Source organism: Lissotriton vulgaris, chromosome 5 (genome assembly GCF_964263255.1).
Source record: "Lissotriton vulgaris chromosome 5, aLisVul1.2, whole genome shotgun sequence".
Lineage (NCBI taxonomy): Eukaryota > Metazoa > Chordata > Amphibia > Caudata > Salamandridae > Lissotriton > Lissotriton vulgaris.
In genome coordinates this window covers 1,545,039,837-1,545,059,322 of record NC_141693.1, presented here as the reverse complement: position 1 = coordinate 1,545,059,322, position 19,486 = coordinate 1,545,039,837, and the positions used below count along the sequence as shown (strand labels likewise).

The window sequence follows — 19,486 nt, the reverse complement described above, 5'->3', positions numbered from 1 at the left end:
CATGTTAGTGGCATTAAGAAGTGCTTCTATGTACACGCATGGAATATGTAATAGGGTTGCAGAATTTTGACTTGACAGAATGGGTTTTTAGCTTGAGGGTGTGTAGATGAAATGCAAGGTGTGTAAGTATGTGTTCATGGAGTGCTTCAAGTGTAAAATCTGTATGATTTGTGCAGTTAAAGTGCTAATTTTGCCTACGAGAAAGAGAAGTACTACAGAAGAATTATAAAGGATTGGCACATTGGCTGCCTTTGCTGATGACACAGTTGGCTAATTTGTGAAGCATTGGTCTATTAAGTTGCAGAGTGTGGTTGAACTTGGTTAGGAGACTTGGTGCCTGTTTCTGTGTCCTGCTGAAGACAAGGACGGCTTGATACCACTGTCAAAGCCCAGTTTATTGAGAAAAGCATCCAGGAAAGAAGAAGTGTTGAGTCGAAAGTGGTTCTCCTCCAATTTCTCTCCACTTGCTCGAAATGCAGAGCCTCCATTATAGCACAGAACAGAGTGTTAAAGTCGGGGATGGAAGAGGATGAAAATGGGAAGTTTACTTATGGAGAGAACTGAGAAATGTCCTGTGTGCAGACACCAGTGTTTGACGATTGAATACATTTAAATAATGCCTCTAGACTGCAAGTGTTTATCTGTGCCTCAGTGGCCTAATGGATAAGGCACTGGCCTCCTAAGCCAGGGATTGTGGGTTCAAGTCCCATCTGAGGTGAAAACCAATATCCACTCTTACTTTTCCAGAAAAATTGATATATTTATTACATGCTTCCGCTCAGAAGCTTATGTGGTATTAGGAACTTTGAAATGGTACAATTTTACTTCTGTACTCTTCAGAGTCATGTTGGTGTTCTGAAACTACAAAGTAGATTTTTAAACACCTATCTTTGTCAGATGCAACTTTGACCCGGGAGAAGATATTCCTTTGGAAAAAATTATTTGAATTGGATTGGTGTAACTGTTGTTTCTAGAGGTGGTGACAGGCTTTCAGCTACTTGAATAGGGCAAGTCAGGATTCATGAAACGTATACAACCTTTGAGCGTGTGTAAATTGGCATATCCAGAAAGGAGCAGTTTTTACTACTGTCAAAACAGTTTCTCTCCACCTCTAGAAATATCCAGAGCTATGTAAAGCATACAACTGAGCTTTATTCTCATGAAGAAAGAGGTTTAAATGCAAAAAAGAAAACAAAAGCTTATCGTACTGGTGACATTTTCATTATATAGATTCCAAAAGAGTGCTTTAATTGAAAGGAGCTGAAAACACACAATGGGATGTAAACCTAAATAACTATCAATATCATATTTCCCATCCTTGCATACCACCTACATTATAAAAATAAGCACAGCAGGACATATGACCGCGTGGCCTAATGGATAAGGCGTCTGACTTCGGATCAGAAGATTGAGGGTTCGAGTCCCTTCGTGGTCAGTTTTTGCCAATGGTCACACAACTCAGATTTCCATTCAGAATGGAAGCAGGCTCTTCCGAAACTCTTATAGCCATCATGTTCTCATTCCTAATTATTCATGAAGTGGAGTACATACTGCACAGTCATTTAGATTGCATCTTCAGCCTAAAATCTTGTTCATGTTAGTGGCATTAAGAAGTGCTTCTATGTACACGCACGGAATATGTAATAGGGTTGCAGAATTTTGACTTGACAGAATGGGTTTTTAGCTTAAGGGTGTGTAGATGAAATGCAAGGTGTGTAAGTATGTGTTCATGGAGTGCTTCAAGTGTAAAATCTGTATGATTTGTGCAGTTAAAGTGCTAATTTTGCCTACGAGAAAGAGAAGTACTACAGAAGAATTATAAAGGATTGGCACATTGGCTGCCTTTGCTGATGACACAGTTGGCTAATTTGTGAAGCATTGGTCTATTAAGTTGCAGAGTGTGGTTGAACTTGGTTAGGAGACTTGGTGCCTGTTTCTGTGTCCTGCTGAAGACAAGGACGGCTTGATACCACTGTCAAAGCCCAGTTTATTGAGAAAAGCATCCAGGAAAGAAGAAGTGTTGAGTCGAAAGTGGTTCTCCTCCAATTTCTCTCCACTTGCTCGAAATGCAGAGCCTCCATTATAGCACAGAACAGAGTGTTAAAGTCGGGGATGGAAGAGGATGAAAATGGGAAGTTTACTTATGGAGAGAACTGAGAAATGTCCTGTGTGCAGACACCAGTGTTTGACGATTGAATACATTTAAATAATGCCTCTAGACTGCAAGTGTTTATCTGTGCCTCAGTGGCCTAATGGATAAGGCACTGGCCTCCTAAGCCAGGGATTGTGGGTTCAAGTCCCATCTGAGGTGAAAACCAATATCCACTCTTACTTTTCCAGAAAAATTGATATATTTATTACATGCTTCCGCTCAGAAGCTTATGTGGTATTAGGAACTTTGAAATGGTACAATTTTACTTCTGTACTCTTCAGAGTCATGTTGGTGTTCTGAAACTACAAAGTAGATTTTTAAACACCTATCTTTGTCAGATGCAACTTTGACCCGGGAGAAGATATTCCTTTGGAAAAAATTATTTGAATTGGATTGGTGTAACTGTTGTTTCTAGAGGTGGTGACAGGCTTTCAGCTACTTGAATAGGGCAAGTCAGGATTCATGAAACGTATACAACCTTTGAGCGTGTGTAAATTGGCATATCCAGAAAGGAGCAGTTTTTACTACTGTCAAAACAGTTTCTCTCCACCTCTAGAAATATCCAGAGCTATGTAAAGCATACAACTGAGCTTTATTCTCATGAAGAAAGAGGTTTAAATGCAAAAAAGAAAACAAAAGCTTATCGTACTGGTGACATTTTCATTATATAGATTCCAAAAGAGTGCTTTAATTGAAAGGAGCTGAAAACACACAATGGGATGTAAACCTAAATAACTATCAATATCATATTTCCCATCCTTGCATACCACCTACATTATAAAAATAAGCACAGCAGGACATATGACCGCGTGGCCTAATGGATAAGGCGTCTGACTTCGGATCAGAAGATTGAGGGTTCGAGTCCCTTCGTGGTCAGTTTTTGCCAATGGTCACACAACTCAGATTTCCATTCAGAATGGAAGCAGGCTCTTCCGAAACTCTTATAGCCATCATGTTCTCATTCCTAATTATTCATGAAGTGGAGTACATACTGCACAGTCATTTAGATTGCATCTTCAGCCTAAAATCTTGTTCATGTTAGTGGCATTAAGAAGTGCTTCTATGTACACGCACGGAATATGTAATAGGGTTGCAGAATTTTGACTTGACAGAATGGGTTTTTAGCTTAAGGGTGTGTAGATGAAATGCAAGGTGTGTAAGTATGTGTTCATGGAGTGCTTCAAGTGTAAAATCTGTATGATTTGTGCAGTTAAAGTGCTAATTTTGCCTACGAGAAAGAGAAGTACTACAGAAGAATTATAAAGGATTGGCACATTGGCTGCCTTTGCTGATGACACAGTTGGCTAATTTGTGAAGCATTGGTCTATTAAGTTGCAGAGTGTGGTTGAACTTGGTTAGGAGACTTGGTGCCTGTTTCTGTGTCCTGCTGAAGACAAGGACGGCTTGATACCACTGTCAAAGCCCAGTTTATTGAGAAAAGCATCCAGGAAAGAAGAAGTGTTGAGTCGAAAGTGGTTCTCCTCCAATTTCTCTCCACTTGCGCGAAATGCAGAGCCTCCATTATAGCACAGGAAGAGTGTTAAAGTCGGGGATGGAAGAGGATGAAAATGGGAAGTTTACTTATGGAGAGAACTGAGAAATGTCCTGTGTGCAGACACCACTGTTTGACGATTGAATACATTTAAATAATGCCTCTAGATTGCAACTGCTTATCTGTGCCTCAGTGGCCTAATGGATAAGGCACTGGCCTCCTAAGCCAGGGATTGTGGGTTCAAGTCCCATCTGAGGTGAAAACCAATATCCAGTATTACTTTTCTTGAAAAATTTATATATTTATTACATGCTTCCGCTCAGAAGCTTATGAGGTATTAGGAACTTTGAAATGGTACCATTTTACTTCTGTACTCCCCGGACTCATGTTGGTGTTCTGAAACTACAAAGTAGATTTTTAAACACCTATCTTTGTCAGATGCAACTTTGACCCGGCAGAAGATATTCCTTTGGAAAAAATGATTTGAATTGGATTGGTGTAACTGTTGTTTCTAGAGGTGGTGAAAGGCTTTCAGCTACTTGAATAGGGCAAGGCAGGATTCATGAAACGTATACAACCTTTGAGCGTGTGTAAATTGGCATATCCAGAAAGGAGCAGTTTGTACTACTGTCAAAACAGTTTCTCTCCACTTCTGGAAATATCCAGAGCTATGTAAAGCATACAACTGAGCTTTAATCTCATGAAGAAAGAGGTTTAAATGCAAAAAAGAAAACAAAAGCTTATCGTACTGGTGACATTCTCATTATATAGATTCCAAAAGAGTGCTTTAATTGAAAGGAGCTGAAAAAACACAATGGGATGTAAACCTAAATAACTATCAATATCATATTTCCCATCCTTGCATACCACCTACATTATAAAAATAAGCACAGCAGGACATATGACCGCGTGGCCTGATGGATAAGGTGTCTGACTTCGGATCAGAAGATTGAGGGTTCGAGTCCCTTCGTGGTCGGTTTTTGCCAATGGACACACAACTCAGCTTTCCGTTCAGAATGGAAGCAGGCTCTTCCAATACTCTTATAGCCATCATGTTCTCATTCCTAATTATTCATGAAGTGGAGTACATACTGCACAGTCATTTAGATTGCATCTTCAGCCTAAAATCTTGTCCATGTTAGTGGCATTAAGAAGGGCTTCTATGTACACGCACTGAATATGTAATAGGGTTGCAGAATTTTGACTTGACAGAATGGGTTTTTAGCTTAAGGGTGTGTAGATGAAATGCAAGGTGTGTAAGTATGTGTTCATGGAGTGCTTCAAGTTTAAAAATCTGTATGATTTGTGCAGTTAAAGTGCTAATTTTGCCTACGAGAAAGAAAAGTACTACAGAAGAATTATAAAGGATTGGCACATTGGCTGCCTTTGCTGATGACACAGTTGGCTAATTTGTAAAGCATTGGTCTATTAAGTTGCAGAGTGTGGTTGAACTTGGTTAGGAGACTTGGTGCCTCTTTCTGTGTCCTGCTGAAGACAAGGACGGCTTGATACCACTGTCAAAGCCCAGTTTATTGAGAAAAGCATCCAGGAAAGAAGAAGTGTTGAGTCGAAAGTGGTTCTCCTCCAATTTCTCTCCACTTGCTCGAAATGCAGAGCCTCCATTATAGCACAGAACAGAGTGTTAAAGTCGGGGATGGAAGAGGATGAAAATGGGAAGTTTACTTATGGAGAGAACTGAGAAATGTCCTGTGTGCAGACACCAGTGTTTGACGGTTGAATACATTTAAATAATGCCTCTAGACTGCAAGTGTTCATCTGTGCCTCAGTGGCCTAATGGATAAGGCACTGGCCTCCTAAGCCAGGGATTGTGGGTTCGAGTCCCATCTGAGGTGAAAACTAATATCCACTATTACTTTTCTAGAAAAATTTATTTATTTATTACATGCTTCCCCTCAGAAGCTTATGAGGTATCAGGAACTTTGAAATGGTACCATTTTACTTCTGTACTCTCCGGACTTATGTTGGTGTTCTGAAACTACAAAGTAGATTTTTAAACACCTATCTTTGTCAGATGCAACTTTGACCCGGGAGAAGATATTCCTTTGGAAAAATTTTTTTGAATTGGATTGGTGTAACTGTTGTTTCTAGAGGTGGTGACAGGCTTTCAGCTAGTTGAATAGGGCAAGTCAGGATTCATGAAACGTATACAACCTTTGAGCGTGTGTAAATTGGCATATCCAGAAAGGAGCAGTTTTTACTACTGTCAAAACAGTTTCTCTCCACCTCTAGAAATATCCAGAGCTATGTAAAGCATACAACTGAGCTTTATTCTCATGAAGAAAGAGGTTTAAATGCAAAAAAGAAAACAAAAGCTTATCGTACTGGTGACATTTTCATTATATAGATTCCAAAAGAGTGCTTTAATTGAAAGGAGCTGAAAACACACAATGGGATGTAAACCTAAATAACTATCAATATCATATTTCCCATCCTTGCATACCACCTACATTATAAAAATAAGCACAGCAGGACATATGACCGCGTGGCCTAATGGATAAGGCGTCTGACTTCGGATCAGAAGATTGAGGGTTCGAGTCCCTTCGTGGTCGGTTTTTGCCAATGGTCACACAACTCAGATTTCCATTCAGAATGGAAGCAGGCTCTTCTAATACTCTTATAGCCATCATGTTCTCATTCCTAATTATTCATGAAGTGGAGTACATACTGCACAGTCATTTAGATTGCATCTTCAGCCTAAAATCTTGTTCATGTTAGTGGCATTAAGAAGTGCTTCTATGTACACGCACGGAATATGTAATAGGGTTGCAGAATTTTGACTTGACAGAATGGGTTTTTAGCTTAAGGGTGTGTAGATGAAATGCAAGGTGTGTAAGTATGTGTTCATGGAGTGCTTCAAGTGTAAAAATCTGTATGATTTGTGCAGTTAAAGTGCTAATTTTGCCTACGAGAAAGAGAAGTACTACAGAAGAATTATAAAGGATTGGCACATTGGCTGCCTTTGCTGATGACACAGTTGGCTAATTTGTGAAGCATTGGTCTATTAAGTTGCAGAGTGTGGTTGAACTTGGTTAGGAGACTTGGTGCCTGTTTCTGTGTCCTGCTGAAGACAAGGACGGCTTGATACCACTGTCAAAGCCCAGTTTATTGAGAAAAGCATCCAGGAAAGAAGAAGTGTTGAGTCGAAAGTGGTTCTCCTCCAATTTCTCTCCACTTGCGCGAAATGCAGAGCCTCCATTATAGCACAGAAAAGAGTGTTAAAGTCGGGGATGGAAGAGGATGAAAATGGGAAGTTTACTTATGGAGAGAACTGAGAAATGTCCTGTGTGCAGACACCACTATTTGACGATTGAATACATTTAAATATTGCCTCTAGACTGCAACTGTTTATCTGTGCCTCAGTGGCCTAATGGATAAGGCACTGGCCTCCTAAGCCAGGGATTGTGGGTTCGAGTCCCATCTGAGGTGAAAACCAATATCCACTCTTACTTTTCCAGAAAAATGTATATGTTTATTACATGCTTCCGCTCAGAAGCTTATGTGGTATTAGGAACTTTGAAATGGTACCATTTTACTTCTGTACTCTTCAGAGTCATGTTGGTGTTCTGAAACTACAAAGTAGATTTTTAAACACCTATCTTTGTCAGATGCAACTTTGACCCGGCAGAAGATATTCCTTTGGAAAAAATTATTTGAATTGGATTGGTGTAACTGTTGTTTCTAGAGGTGGTGACAGGCTTTCAGCTACTTGAATAGGGCAAGTCAGGATTCATGAAACGTATACAACCTTTGAGCGTGTGTAAATTGGCATATCCAGAAAGGAGCAGTTTTTACTACTGTCAAAACAGTTTCTCTCCACCTCTAGAAATATCCAGAGCTATGTAAAGCATACAACTGAGCTTTATTCTCATGAAGAAAGAGGTTTAAATGCAAAAAAGAAAACAAAAGCTTATCGTACTGGAGACATTTTCATTATATAGATTCCAAAAGAGTGCTTTAATTGAAAGGAGCTGAAAACACACAATGGGATGTAAACCTAAATAACTATCAATATCATATTTCCCATCCTTGCATACCACCTACATTATAAAAATAAGCACAGCAAGACATATGACCGCGTGGCCTAATGGGTAAGGCGTCTGACTTCGGATCAGAAGATTGAGGGTTCGAGTCCCTTCGTGGTCGGTTTTTGCCAATGGTCACACAACTCAGATTTCCATTCAGAATGGAAGCAGGCTCTTCCAATACTCTTATAGCCATCATGTTCTCATTCCTAATTATTCATGAAGTGGAGTACATACTGCACAGTCATTTAGATTGCATCTTCAGCCTAAAATCTTGTTCATGTTAGTGGCATTAAGAAGTGCTTCTATGTACATGCACGAATATGTAATAGGGTTGCAGAATTTTGACTTGACAGAATGGGTTTTTAGCTTAAGGGTGTGTAGATGAAATGCAAGGTGTGTAAGTATGTGTTCATGGAGTGCTTCAAGTTTAAAAATCTGTATGATTTGTGCAGTTAAAGTGCTAATTTTGCCTACGAGAAAGAAAAGTACTACAGAAGAATTATAAAGGATTGGCACATTGGCTGCCTTTGCTGATGACACAGTTGGCTAATTTGTAAAGCATTGGTCTATTAAGTTGCAGAGTGTGGTTGAACTTGGTTAGGAGACTTGGTGCCTCTTTCTGTGTCCTGCTGAAGACAAGGACGGCTTGATACCACTGTCAAAGCCCAGTTTATTGAGAAAAGCATCCAGGAAAGAAGAAGTGTTGAGTCGAAAGTGGTTCTCCTCCAATTTCTCTCCACTTGCTCGAAATGCAGAGCCTCCATTATAGCACAGAACAGAGTGTTAAAGTCGGGGATGGAAGAGGATGAAAATGGGAAGTTTACTTATGGAGAGAACTGAGAAATGTCCTGTGTGCAGACACCAGTGTCTGACGGTTGAATACATTTAAATAATGCCTCTAGACTGCAAGTGTTCATCTGTGCCTCAGTGGCCTAATGGATAAGGCACTGGCCTCCTAAGCCAGGGATTGTGGGTTCGAGTCCCATCTGAGGTGAAAACCAATATCCACTCTTACTTTTCCAGAAAAATTGATATATTTATTACATGCTTCCGCTCAGAAGCTTATGTGGTATTAGGAACTTTGAAATGGTACCATTTTACTTCTGTACTCTTCAGAGTCATGTTGGTGTTCTGAAACTACAAAGTAGATTTTTAAACACCTATCTTTGTCAGATGCAACTTTGACCCAGCAGAAGATATTCCTTTGGAAAAAATGATTTGAATTGGATTGGTGTAACTGTTGTTTCTAGAGGTGGTGACAGGCTTTCAGCTACTTGAATAGGGCAAGGCAGGATTCATGAAAGGTATACAACCTTTGAGCGTGTGTAAATTGGCATATCCAGAAAGGAGCAGTTTGTACTACTGTCAAAACAGTTTCTCTCCACTTCTGGAAATATCCAGAGCTATGTAAAGCATACAACTGAGCTTTAATCTCATGAAGAAAGAGGTTTAAATGCAAAAAAGAAAACAAAAGCTTATTGTACTAGTGACATTCTCATTATATAGATTCCAAAAGAGTGCTTTAATTGAAAGGAGCTGAAAAAACACAATGGGATGTAAACCTAAATAACTATCAATATCATATTTACCATCCTTGCATACCACCTACATTATAAAATTAAGCACAGCAGGACATATGACCGCGTAGCCTAATGGATAAGGTGTCTGACTTCGAATCAGAAGATGGAGGGTTCGAGTCCCTTCGTGGTCGGTTTTTGCCAATGGACACACAACTCAGCTTTCCGTTCAGAATGGAAGCAGGCTCTTCCAATACTCTTATAGCCATCATGTTCTCATTCCTAATTATTCATGAAGTGGAGTACATACTGCACAGTCATTTAGATTGCATCTTCAGCCTAAAATCTTGTCCATGTTAGTGGCATTAAGAAGTGCTTCTATGTACACGCACTGAATATGTAATAGGGTTGCAGAATTTTGACTTGACAGAATGGGTTTTTAGCTTAAGGGTGTGTAGATGAAATGCAAGGTGTGTAAGTATGTGTTCATGGAGTGCTTCAAGTGTAAAAATCTGTATGATTTGTGCAGTTAAAGTGCTAATTTTGCCTACGAGAAAGAAAAGTACTACAGAAGAATTATAAAGGATTGGCACATTGGCTGCCTTTGCTGATGACACAGTTGGCTAATTTGTAAAGCATTGGTCTATTAAGTTGCAGAGTGTGGTTGAACTTGGTTAGGAGACTTGGTGCCTGTTTCTGTGTCCTGCTGAAGACAAGGACGGCTTGATACCACTGTCAAATCCCAGTTTATTGAGAAAAGCATCCAGGAAAGAAGAAGTGTTGAGTCGAAAGTGGTTCTCCTCCAATTTCTCTCCACTTGCTCGAAATGCAGAGCCTCCATTATAGCACAGATCAGAGTGTTAAAGTCGGGGATGGAAGAGGATGAAAATGGGAAGTTTACTTATGGAGAGAACTGAGAAATGTCCTGTGTGCAGACACCAGTGTTTGACGATTGAATACATTTAAATAATGCCTCTAGACTGCAAGTGTTTATCTGTGCCTCAGTGGCCTAATGGATAAGGCACTGGCCTCCTAAGCCAGGGATTGTAGGTTCGAGTCCCATCTGAGGTGAAAACCAAATATCCGCTCTTACTTTTCCAGAAAAATTTATATATTTATAACATGCTTCCGCTCAGAAGCTTATGAGGTATTAGGAACTTTGAAATGGTACCATTTTACTTCTGTACTCTTCAGGGTCATGTTGGTGTAATGAAACTACAAAGTAGATTTTTAAACACCTATCTTTGTCAGATGCAACTTTGACCCGGCAGAAGATATTCCTTTGGAAAAAATGATTTGAATTGGATTGGTGTAACTGTTGTTTCTAGAGGTGGTGACAGGCTTTCAGCTACTTGAATAGGGCAAGGCAGGATTCATGAAACGTATACAACCTTTGAGCGTGTGTAAATTGGCATATCCAGAAAGGAGCAGTTTGTACTACTGTCAAAACAGTTTCTCTCCACTTCTGGAAATATCCAGAGCTATGTAAAGCATACAACTGAGCTTTAATCTCATGAAGAAAGAGGTTTAAATGCAAAAAAGAAAACAAAAGCTTATCGTACTAGTGACATTCTCATTATATAGATTCCAAAAGAGTGCTTTAATTGAAAGGAGCTGAAAAAACACAATGGGATGTAAACCTAAATAACTATCAATATCATATTTCCCATCCTTGCATACTACCTACATTATAAAATTAAGCACAGCAGGACATATGACCGCGTGGCCTAATGGATAAGGTGTCTGACTTCGAATCAGAAGATTGAGGGTTCGAGTCCCTTCGTGGTCGGTTTTTGCCAATGGACACACAACTCAGCTTTCCGTTCAGAATGGATGCAGGCTCTTCCAATACTCTTATAGCCATCATGTTCTCATTCCTAATTATGCATGAAGTGGAGTACATACTGCACAGTCATTTAAGCGCCAAGAAACCTATGGTGATAGCGCGCGGTACAAATAATTTTAATAGAATTAATAGATTGCATCTTCAGCCTAAAATCTTGTTCATGTTAGTGGCATTAAGAAGTGCTTCTATGTACACGCATGGAATATGTAATAGGGTTGCAGAATTTTGACTTGACAGAATGGGTTTTTAGCTTGAGGGTGTGTAGATGAAATGCAAGGTGTGTAAGTATGTGTTCATGGAGTGCTTCAAGTGTAAAATCTGTATGATTTGTGCAGTTAAAGTGCTAATTTTGCCTACGAGAAAGAGAAGTACTACAGAAGAATTATAAAGGATTGGCACATTGGCTGCCTTTGCTGATGACACAGTTGGCTAATTTGTGAAGCATTGGTCTATTAAGTTGCAGAGTGTGGTTGAACTTGGTTAGGAGACTTGGTGCCTGTTTCTGTGTCCTGCTGAAGACAAGGACGGCTTGATACCACTGTCAAAGCCCAGTTTATTGAGAAAAGCATCCAGGAAAGAAGAAGTGTTGAGTCGAAAGTGGTTCTCCTCCAATTTCTCTCCACTTGCTCGAAATGCAGAGCCTCCATTATAGCACAGAACAGAGTGTTAAAGTCGGGGATGGAAGAGGATGAAAATGGGAAGTTTACTTATGGAGAGAACTGAGAAATGTCCTGTGTGCAGACACCAGTGTTTGACGATTGAATACATTTAAATAATGCCTCTAGACTGCAAGTGTTTATCTGTGCCTCAGTGGCCTAATGGATAAGGCACTGGCCTCCTAAGCCAGGGATTGTGGGTTCGAGTCCCATCTGAGGTGAAAACCAATATTGTGAGAAGTTGGCCTGGTATATAATGCTCACTAATTCTAGTGATCACTTTGTACCATGCCAAGCAACCCTTATGATGATGGTTGTAATTCAACCTTGTAGACCAGTTATCCTAGTGGTAACGTGGACAAAGCAGTCTTAGGCTAAACTCTGAAAGGCATGTGAAGCCAGCTGTTATACCATACACAACCCCCTTGAATACCAAATGAAAGGGACACCACACAGATATATATTGAAAATATATATTGATTTATTAACTATAAAATCCCCTGGACTCTTTATGAGCACAGAAGCACAAGCGTTAAATCACAAGACAGTTTAAAATACACAAAAGTTGCACAATATGGATGAGCCCTAGGGGCCACCTAAACCATATACTAAATAAGTGGTATGAGAGATACCAGGAGGAAAGTGAAGAGGCCTAGGACCTTGGGAATCGCTGGAGCTATTCGAGACTGGAAATAACTAAGTCGGGAAAGGCCCACGGGACTCGGATGCAGTGTTCAAAGTGCACGCACTTTACAATACAAAGTCTATGGTGCGTAAAAAGCACAAAGTTAGAAAGTTAGGAACCTTCCGAGTGACCTACGGAGCTGAAACTTAAAACACAGGCCCTTGGGATGTGTACCAGTGCAGGAGCACCGGCGGAGCTGAGTTACCTCACCCACAGGAAGCGGGTGCACAGGGTCGAAGATGTGTCGGGTTTCGTCACGCTGGTCGATGGTGCTTGGAGCTGAAGATGCTGCAGGCGGCTCGATGAGAAGAGTTCCGGTGGATCCGAGGGTGGATCTGAAGAGTTGAAGACCTGAAAGCAGAGGGGACAGTGTTCAAAGTCACTAGCCAGTGACTACCGTGGAACCAGATTGGAACCAGGTGATGTCGGGTGCAAACAGGCGTTGTCGGGTAGCTTCTTTCTGCAGCCACGTGGATACCCGGGGTCGAGGACGTCCAGGAGTCGGTCACGAGCTGTCCCACGTAGGCTTCTCGCTGTTGGCGGTGTCGGCGACCTGATCGGAGCAAACAGGCCTTGGCAAATGCAAGCCACGCAGAAGTTGAAAGATGCTGTTCACTCGGACCAGCAAGGTCAGAGCGGGTGCTCCTTTTCACAGGAGCTTGGGTAGGTCTGGAGCAACCAGACCTGCTGTTTAAATCTTCGGGTTCGTCGCCAAGATGGCCGCTGGCCGCGTGGCTAGTGGCCGGGATGGCGCGTCGAGTGGCACAATGCAAAAGGGCCCCACGCAGATCGTGGAGATGCTGGAGGGCTGATCTTCGGTGCAAGGGCTGCTCGGTGGTGGGGGTTCTCAATCCCCAAAGCACAACGTCGAGGATGCCTCAGAAGCTGCGCAGTCAGCTTTTCGGGTGTCTTTCAAGAGGTCCGGTCCCACGTCACTCTGTGCCTCCACGGGTCCCTTCTTTGCAGGGACTGTGGATCGGGCTCTGAGAGGTCTGGGAATCTGGTTCTTGTCGGGCTCTGGGCTCGGGCTCCGGCGGGAGGCGGCGGCAAAGCAGACGTCGAGTTGCTGGTTGGTACCTGTGTTCACAGGGTGGTCACTCCTTGGCCACAAGGGAGATTCTTCTTCAGTCTTCTGTGCAGCAGAATGTCGAAGTCCAGTCTTCTTCTTAGTTTTAAGTTGATTTCGGGATGATCTGCTGTGCAATGGCACTGCTCCCCCTCTTATTCCAATCTAGGGGGTGGATCACCTACTAGGTCCCTCCTCTGGGAGGAACCAGGAAGGGGGGCGGTTACACCCCCTTTCCTTTGTCCAGCTCCGCGCCAGGACTGGGGCTGGAAGGCCCCAGAACCGGTTTGGGCTGGCCTATGCACGGGGACACCTTGTGTGCCCCGGGCATGTCTGATTCTATTCAGCCCTGTCCTACCCAATACACAAAATCCTGTCTGGGGTGGTGCTCGCACCTCCCAAGGCAGGAAACCCTTTGTCCAGGCCACCATCTGCCGAGTTTCGGTCAGCAGCAGGAGGCCAGACTTGTGTCTGTGGTGGCAGCATCCATTTTGTGATGCTGAGGCTCTGTTTAACTTTAACCGGGGTTAAGGCTACACACATGTCGTGTCCCTCTAGGAGGGTGGAATGCTATCCCCGTCGCCAGAACTGGCGAGGGGATAGTATTCCATTTCGTATGACACCTTACTCGACATGTTTTGATAAAGCCAAACCAAAGATAGCATTTAACCGCGAGGATTATAATGCACTTAAGAGTATATGGTATGGCAATATCCCGGAACAGCTTAGGGAGTGGTTCCCGACAGCTGCAGACAGGCTCAGCTCATGCTAGAGCACCATCTCACATATTTCCACGCACTCTGCCTCCAGGATTGATGAGGCCTTCCATAGGAGTGGCTGATAGGAACATATGTGTCCAGTTTAGGGTTAGGCACAGACATACTGTACCTAAGTAAGAGGTGGTTACACCGACTTACCCCAGCTGAGTGATCAGCCAGTTGTGTCACAGATGGAGGCCAGGCCAGGGGTGGCACAATACGTGCTGCAGCCCCTGGTAGGCCTTGGATACACCTATGCCCTGGGCACCTAGGGTGCACTATTACAGGGGCTCATAAGGTGAACCAGTTCCAATTCGTAATACACCTAAAGTGCATTGGCATCAATTTAGAGAGAGAACAGCAGGCTGTGGGTCTGATTAGCAGGCCCACAGCCACATTAAGTCAGAAACCAGTGAAGCAAAAAGCAAAAATTTGGGGTGACCATAGGATAGCAGACCCTGCTCTCCTACATAACCCCCCCCCAAACGCAGGGACATTAGACTAACCTTGACCAGTTGTGTCTTCATGTTCTAAGTGGAAGTACCTGGAGAGACCATCTGCGTTGCCATGGTCAGTCCCTGGGCGGTGCTCCACTGTAAAGTCCATCCCCTGTAGGGAAATGGACCACCTGAGTAGTTTGGGGTTTTCACCCTTCCTCTGATTAAGCCATAGGAGGGGCTTATGGTCGGTCTGAATCTTGAAGTGAGTGCCAAATAAGTATGGTCTCAGCTTCTTCAGGGCCCACACCACAGCAAAGGCCTCCCTCTCTATAGCTGACCAACGTTTCTCTCTGGGGGTCAGCCTTCTGCTAATGAAAGCAATGGGCTGGTCCTGGCCATCTACATTAAGCTGTGAAAGCACTGCTCCCACTCCCAACTCAGAAGCATCTGTTTGGACAATGAACTCTCTTGAGTAGTCAGGACTCTTCAGGATAGGTGCAGAGCACATGGCCTTCTTCAGGTCATCAAATGCCTTTTGACAGATTTCTGTCCACTGAACCTTTTTGGGCATCTTCTTGGATGTCAGATCATTAAGGGGAGTCACAATGGACCCATAGTTCTTAACAAACTTCCTGTAGTACCCAGTCAGGCCCAAGAAAGCTCTGACCTGAGTCTGGGTAGTTGGAGGGGACCAGTCCTTGATGGTCTGGATCTTACTCTCCAGTGGTTGAACTTGGCCTCCACCTACAAGGTGGCCCAGGTATACAACCTTGCTCTGCCCTATCTGGCACTTTGTTGCCTTGATAGTGAGGCCTGCCTTCTGCAGAGCCTCAAGCACTTCCTTCAGGTGGATCAGGTGATCCTCCCAGGTGGAGCTAAAGACAGCAATATCGTCCAGATAAGCTGCACAAAAGTCATCCAACCCAGTGAGGACTTGGTTCACCAACCTTTGGAAGGTGGCAGGTGCATTTTTCAAACCAAAGGGCATCACCACAAACTGATAATGCCCACTAGGGGTAGAAAATGCTGTCTTGGCTTTAGACTCCTCAGCTAACCTGATTTGCCAGTAGCCAGCTGTTAAGTCAAATGTGCTCAAATATTTGGCAGAAGCCAACTTGTCAATGAGCTCATCTGCCCTTGGAATAGGGTGTGCATCTGTCCTGGTGACAGCATTGAGTCCTCTGTAATCCACACAGAACCTCATCTCTCTCTTGCCATCTTTGGTGTGAGGTTTGGGGACCAGAACCACTGGGCTAGCCCAGGGGCTCTCTGAAGGCTCAATGACACCTAATTCCAGCATCTTTTGCACCTCAGTCTTTATACAGTCCCTGACGTGGTCAGGTTGCCTGTAAATCTTGCTCTTTACAGGAAGACTGTCACCAGTGTCCACCACATGGGTACACCAGTTAGTCTGACTGGGGGTCAAGGAGAACATATGCCTGTATGCCTGTAGAACTTGTCTGCAGTCATGTTGCTGATGTTCAGTGAGGCTGCCACCTAAGGCCACACCATCAACTGAGCCATCCTCAGGGTTCTGAGTGAGCAGGTCTGGGAGAGGGTCACTCTCTTCCTCCTGTCCCTCATCTGTAGCCATGAGCAAGCCCATGTCTGCCCTGCTGACATATGCCTTCAATCTGTTCACATGGAGCACCCTGTGGGGGCTCCTGGGAGTTCCTAGGTCCACCAAGTAGGTAACCTCTCCCTTCTTTTCCAGAATTGTATGGGGTCCAGACCATTTGTCTTGGAGTGCTGCTGGGGCCACTGGCTCCAACACCCATACCTTCTGTCCAGGCTGAAATTCAACAAGGACAGCCTTTTGGTCATGCCAAGCTTTTTGTAATTCTTGGCTAGCCTCAAGGTTTTTGGATGCCTTTTCCATGTACTCTGCCATCCTGGAGCGGAGACCAAGTACATAGTCCACTATGTCCTGTTTAGGCTTTTTGAGAGGTAACTCCCATCCTTCCTTCACAAGACACAGGGGTCCTCTTACAGGGTGCCCAAACAACAATTCAAAGGGGCTGAATCCAACCCCCTTTTGAGGGACCTCTCTGTAAGCGAACAAAAGGCAGGGCAGAAGGATGTCCCATCTTCGCCTGAGCTTTTCAGGTAATCCTTTAATCATGCCCTTTAGGGTCTTGTTAAATCTCTCAACAAGCCCATTGCATTGTGGGTGATAAGGAGTGGTGAACTTGTAGTTTACACCACATTCCTTCCACATAGCTGTCAAATATCCAGACATGAAGTTGGTACCTCTATCTGATATTACCTCCTTAGGAAACCCCACTCTGGAGAAAACTCCAAGTAAGGCCCTGGCCACAACAGGAGCTGTTGTGGTCCTAAGGGGAATTGCCTCTGGGTACCTGGTGGCATGATCCACTACCACCAGTATGAATCTGTGCCCAGATGCTGTAGGGGGATCCATTGGACCAACAATATCAATCCCCACTCTCTCAAAGGGAACCCCCACCACAGGTAGTGGTATCAGGGGGGCCTTTGTTGTTCCACCTGCTTTACCACTGGCTTGGCAGGTTTCACAGGAGCGACAAAACTCCTTGGTGTCTTCAGACATGTGAGGCCAGTGAAAGTGAGGGACAAGCCTGTCCCAAGTCTTGTTCTGGCCTAGGTGTCCTGCTAAAGGAATATCATGGGCCAAGGTGAGTAGGAAGCCCCTAAATTGCAGAGGTATAACCAACCTCCTGGTAGCACCAGGCTTGGGGTCTCTAGCCTCTGAATAAAGGAGTCCATCGTCCCAATATACTTTATGGGCACCTTGAGCATTCCCAGCAGCCTCAGCAGCAGCCTGCTGTCTGAGGGGTTCAAGAGAAGGACAGGTTAACTGAGCCTGCCCCAAGTCTGCCCTAGAAGGTCCCCCTGTCCCCAGAAACTCAACCTGATCAGGTTCAAGTTCTTCAGGGACAGTTCCTTCAGGGGTCTCTAGATCAGTTTCCTGTGAAGCCTGATCCTCACTTGTAGGCAGTTGGGAAGGCACAGCCTTAACCCTCCTGTTCTTCTTCTTGGGAGGTACTTGGTCCATTGTTCCAGGATCCAAGACCTGAGGTTCAGAGAGGCACTTTTTGGCCTGTGACCTGGTCACAGCAAGGACATGTGATGATATCCCTAACATCTCTGCATGAGTCCTGTACTCAACTTCTGACCATAGAGAGTTCTCCAGGTCATTGCCCAACAAACATTCTACTGGGAGATCAGCACTAACCACAACCTTCTTTAGGCCAGTTACCCCTCCCCAGGAAAAGTTAACAAGTGCCACACTATGTGTAGTAGTGACATTGCTGGCATTGGTCACCAGGTAATCATCGCCTGGCATGTACTGTCCAGGGTCCACAAAGTTAGGTGTCACCATAGTGACACTGGCACATGTGTCCCTGTAAGCTTGAGCCACTTTGTTGTTAATCAAAGGTGTCTGTCTGTATTTGCCCAGGTTACTGGGACTTATGTCAGGGGTCAAATCTATGTCCCCTTCACAAACCAGAACAGCCTGTGTAAGGGTTCTGACTAGGTCAGAATCTCCTTCAGTTCCCAAAGTGATTCCCACTAAACCCTTGGCTTGAGGACCAACACTGCTAACTGTACTAGTGGGTGCAGGTGCCTTAGGGGCTGCAGTGCTGGGGGCTCCACCCTTTTTACACTCACTTGTCCAGTGAGAGGTGTTCTTACAAGTTTTACACCAGGGTTTCTTCTGACCTTCTTTCTTCTTCTTCTTGGAAGTTTGGGACCCACCCTCTGTCTCAGTTTGGGGCCCTGTTGAAGACTTCTGGTCTTTAGCTTTCTGCTCCCCACCCTTCTGGTCTGTTTTCTTCTGGTCACCACCCTGGTTCTGGTTCTGGTTCTTTTGCTTAACTCTGGTTCTTACCCATTTATCTGCCCTCTTTCCCAATTCTTGGGGAGAGGTCAAATCTGAGTCAACCAAATGTTGATGCAACTGCTGGTTCTGACAATTATTTAAAATTTGTTCTCTCATCAGCAAATTGTACAATCCTTCATAGTCTGTAACCTTGCTTCCCAGCAACCATCCCTCCAGAGCCTTAGTGGCACACTCAACAAATTCAGACCAGTCCTGAGTCTGTGTCTTCTGGGTATCTCTGAACATTAACCTGTACTGTTCAGTGGTTAAGCCTAACCCATCAATCAGAGCACTCTTCAGGACCAGGTAGTTTCTAGAATCCCCATCACTAACTGTGAGGAGTCTGTCTCGGCCTCTACCTTCAAAGGAGAGCCACAAGATTGCTGCCCACTGCTCCTGAGGGATCTGCTGTACTCTGCAGGCTCTCTCCATTGCAGTAATCCATTTATGGATGTCATCCCCAGCTTTGTAGGGGGGCACAATCTTACTCAGGTTTCTATTATCAAAAGACCTGTCTTTATCCTTGTGGATATTGCTGCCACCAGTGGGTTCTATTACCCCACTCTCTCTAGGCTGTCTTGCTCTAGCAAGTTTCTCCTTAGCCAGGGCAACCTCTAACTCTTGCCTCTGGATCCTAAGCTCAGCCTCTCTCATCTTGGCCTCATGTTCCCTTCTCTGAGGGCTAGTCATCTCCTTTCTGGAGTGACCATGAGAGCCTCTAGAGACATGGGAGGTGTTGGATTCACCTGAGTGATGCCTTCTCCTCCTATGGCTCTGGTTAAGTCCACCTGAGGGTCTGAATGGGTTGTTACCTGATTCATTCCCAAGTTGACTTAAGTTAGCCTGGTTCAGTCTACTGACCAGCACCTGACTATCTCTGTCATCATCTGACTCACTGCTCTCCACCTCCTCCCCCTCTTCTTCTTCTTCCTCTACATCTACTTGAGGAGCTCCAGTGGTGGAGGC

At 44.0% G+C, this 19,486-nt stretch overlaps 15 non-coding genes across 15 annotated transcripts; all 15 read left to right on the top strand.

The window, feature by feature from the left end:
• Positions 1-645: 645 nt before the first annotated feature.
• On the top strand, positions 646-718 carry TRNAR-CCU (transfer RNA arginine (anticodon CCU)). The gene has a single exon. It is a non-coding gene; the product is annotated as a tRNA-Arg (tRNA).
• A 644-nt stretch (positions 719-1,362) lies between these two features.
• Positions 1,363-1,435, top strand: TRNAR-UCG (transfer RNA arginine (anticodon UCG)). Its single transcript has one exon. It is a non-coding gene; the product is annotated as a tRNA-Arg (tRNA).
• Positions 1,436-2,238: 803 nt separating this feature from the next.
• Positions 2,239-2,311, top strand: TRNAR-CCU (transfer RNA arginine (anticodon CCU)). The gene has a single exon. It is a non-coding gene; the product is annotated as a tRNA-Arg (tRNA).
• Positions 2,312-2,955: 644 nt separating this feature from the next.
• TRNAR-UCG (transfer RNA arginine (anticodon UCG)) lies at positions 2,956-3,028 on the top strand. Its single transcript has one exon. It is a non-coding gene; the product is annotated as a tRNA-Arg (tRNA).
• An 802-nt stretch (positions 3,029-3,830) lies between these two features.
• Positions 3,831-3,903, top strand: TRNAR-CCU (transfer RNA arginine (anticodon CCU)). Its single transcript has one exon. It is a non-coding gene; the product is annotated as a tRNA-Arg (tRNA).
• Positions 3,904-4,547: 644 nt separating this feature from the next.
• TRNAR-UCG (transfer RNA arginine (anticodon UCG)) lies at positions 4,548-4,620 on the top strand. Its single transcript has one exon. It is a non-coding gene; the product is annotated as a tRNA-Arg (tRNA).
• An 804-nt stretch (positions 4,621-5,424) lies between these two features.
• Positions 5,425-5,497, top strand: TRNAR-CCU (transfer RNA arginine (anticodon CCU)). Its single transcript has one exon. It is a non-coding gene; the product is annotated as a tRNA-Arg (tRNA).
• Positions 5,498-6,141: 644 nt separating this feature from the next.
• On the top strand, positions 6,142-6,214 carry TRNAR-UCG (transfer RNA arginine (anticodon UCG)). Its single transcript has one exon. It is a non-coding gene; the product is annotated as a tRNA-Arg (tRNA).
• Positions 6,215-7,018: 804 nt separating this feature from the next.
• Positions 7,019-7,091, top strand: TRNAR-CCU (transfer RNA arginine (anticodon CCU)). Its single transcript has one exon. It is a non-coding gene; the product is annotated as a tRNA-Arg (tRNA).
• Positions 7,092-7,735: 644 nt separating this feature from the next.
• On the top strand, positions 7,736-7,808 carry TRNAR-UCG (transfer RNA arginine (anticodon UCG)). Its single transcript has one exon. It is a non-coding gene; the product is annotated as a tRNA-Arg (tRNA).
• An 803-nt stretch (positions 7,809-8,611) lies between these two features.
• On the top strand, positions 8,612-8,684 carry TRNAR-CCU (transfer RNA arginine (anticodon CCU)). Its single transcript has one exon. It is a non-coding gene; the product is annotated as a tRNA-Arg (tRNA).
• Positions 8,685-9,328: 644 nt separating this feature from the next.
• On the top strand, positions 9,329-9,401 carry TRNAR-UCG (transfer RNA arginine (anticodon UCG)). Its single transcript has one exon. It is a non-coding gene; the product is annotated as a tRNA-Arg (tRNA).
• Positions 9,402-10,205: 804 nt separating this feature from the next.
• On the top strand, positions 10,206-10,278 carry TRNAR-CCU (transfer RNA arginine (anticodon CCU)). Its single transcript has one exon. It is a non-coding gene; the product is annotated as a tRNA-Arg (tRNA).
• A 645-nt stretch (positions 10,279-10,923) lies between these two features.
• TRNAR-UCG (transfer RNA arginine (anticodon UCG)) lies at positions 10,924-10,996 on the top strand. Its single transcript has one exon. It is a non-coding gene; the product is annotated as a tRNA-Arg (tRNA).
• Positions 10,997-11,857: 861 nt separating this feature from the next.
• TRNAR-CCU (transfer RNA arginine (anticodon CCU)) lies at positions 11,858-11,930 on the top strand. Its single transcript has one exon. It is a non-coding gene; the product is annotated as a tRNA-Arg (tRNA).
• Positions 11,931-19,486: the final 7,556 nt, after the last annotated feature.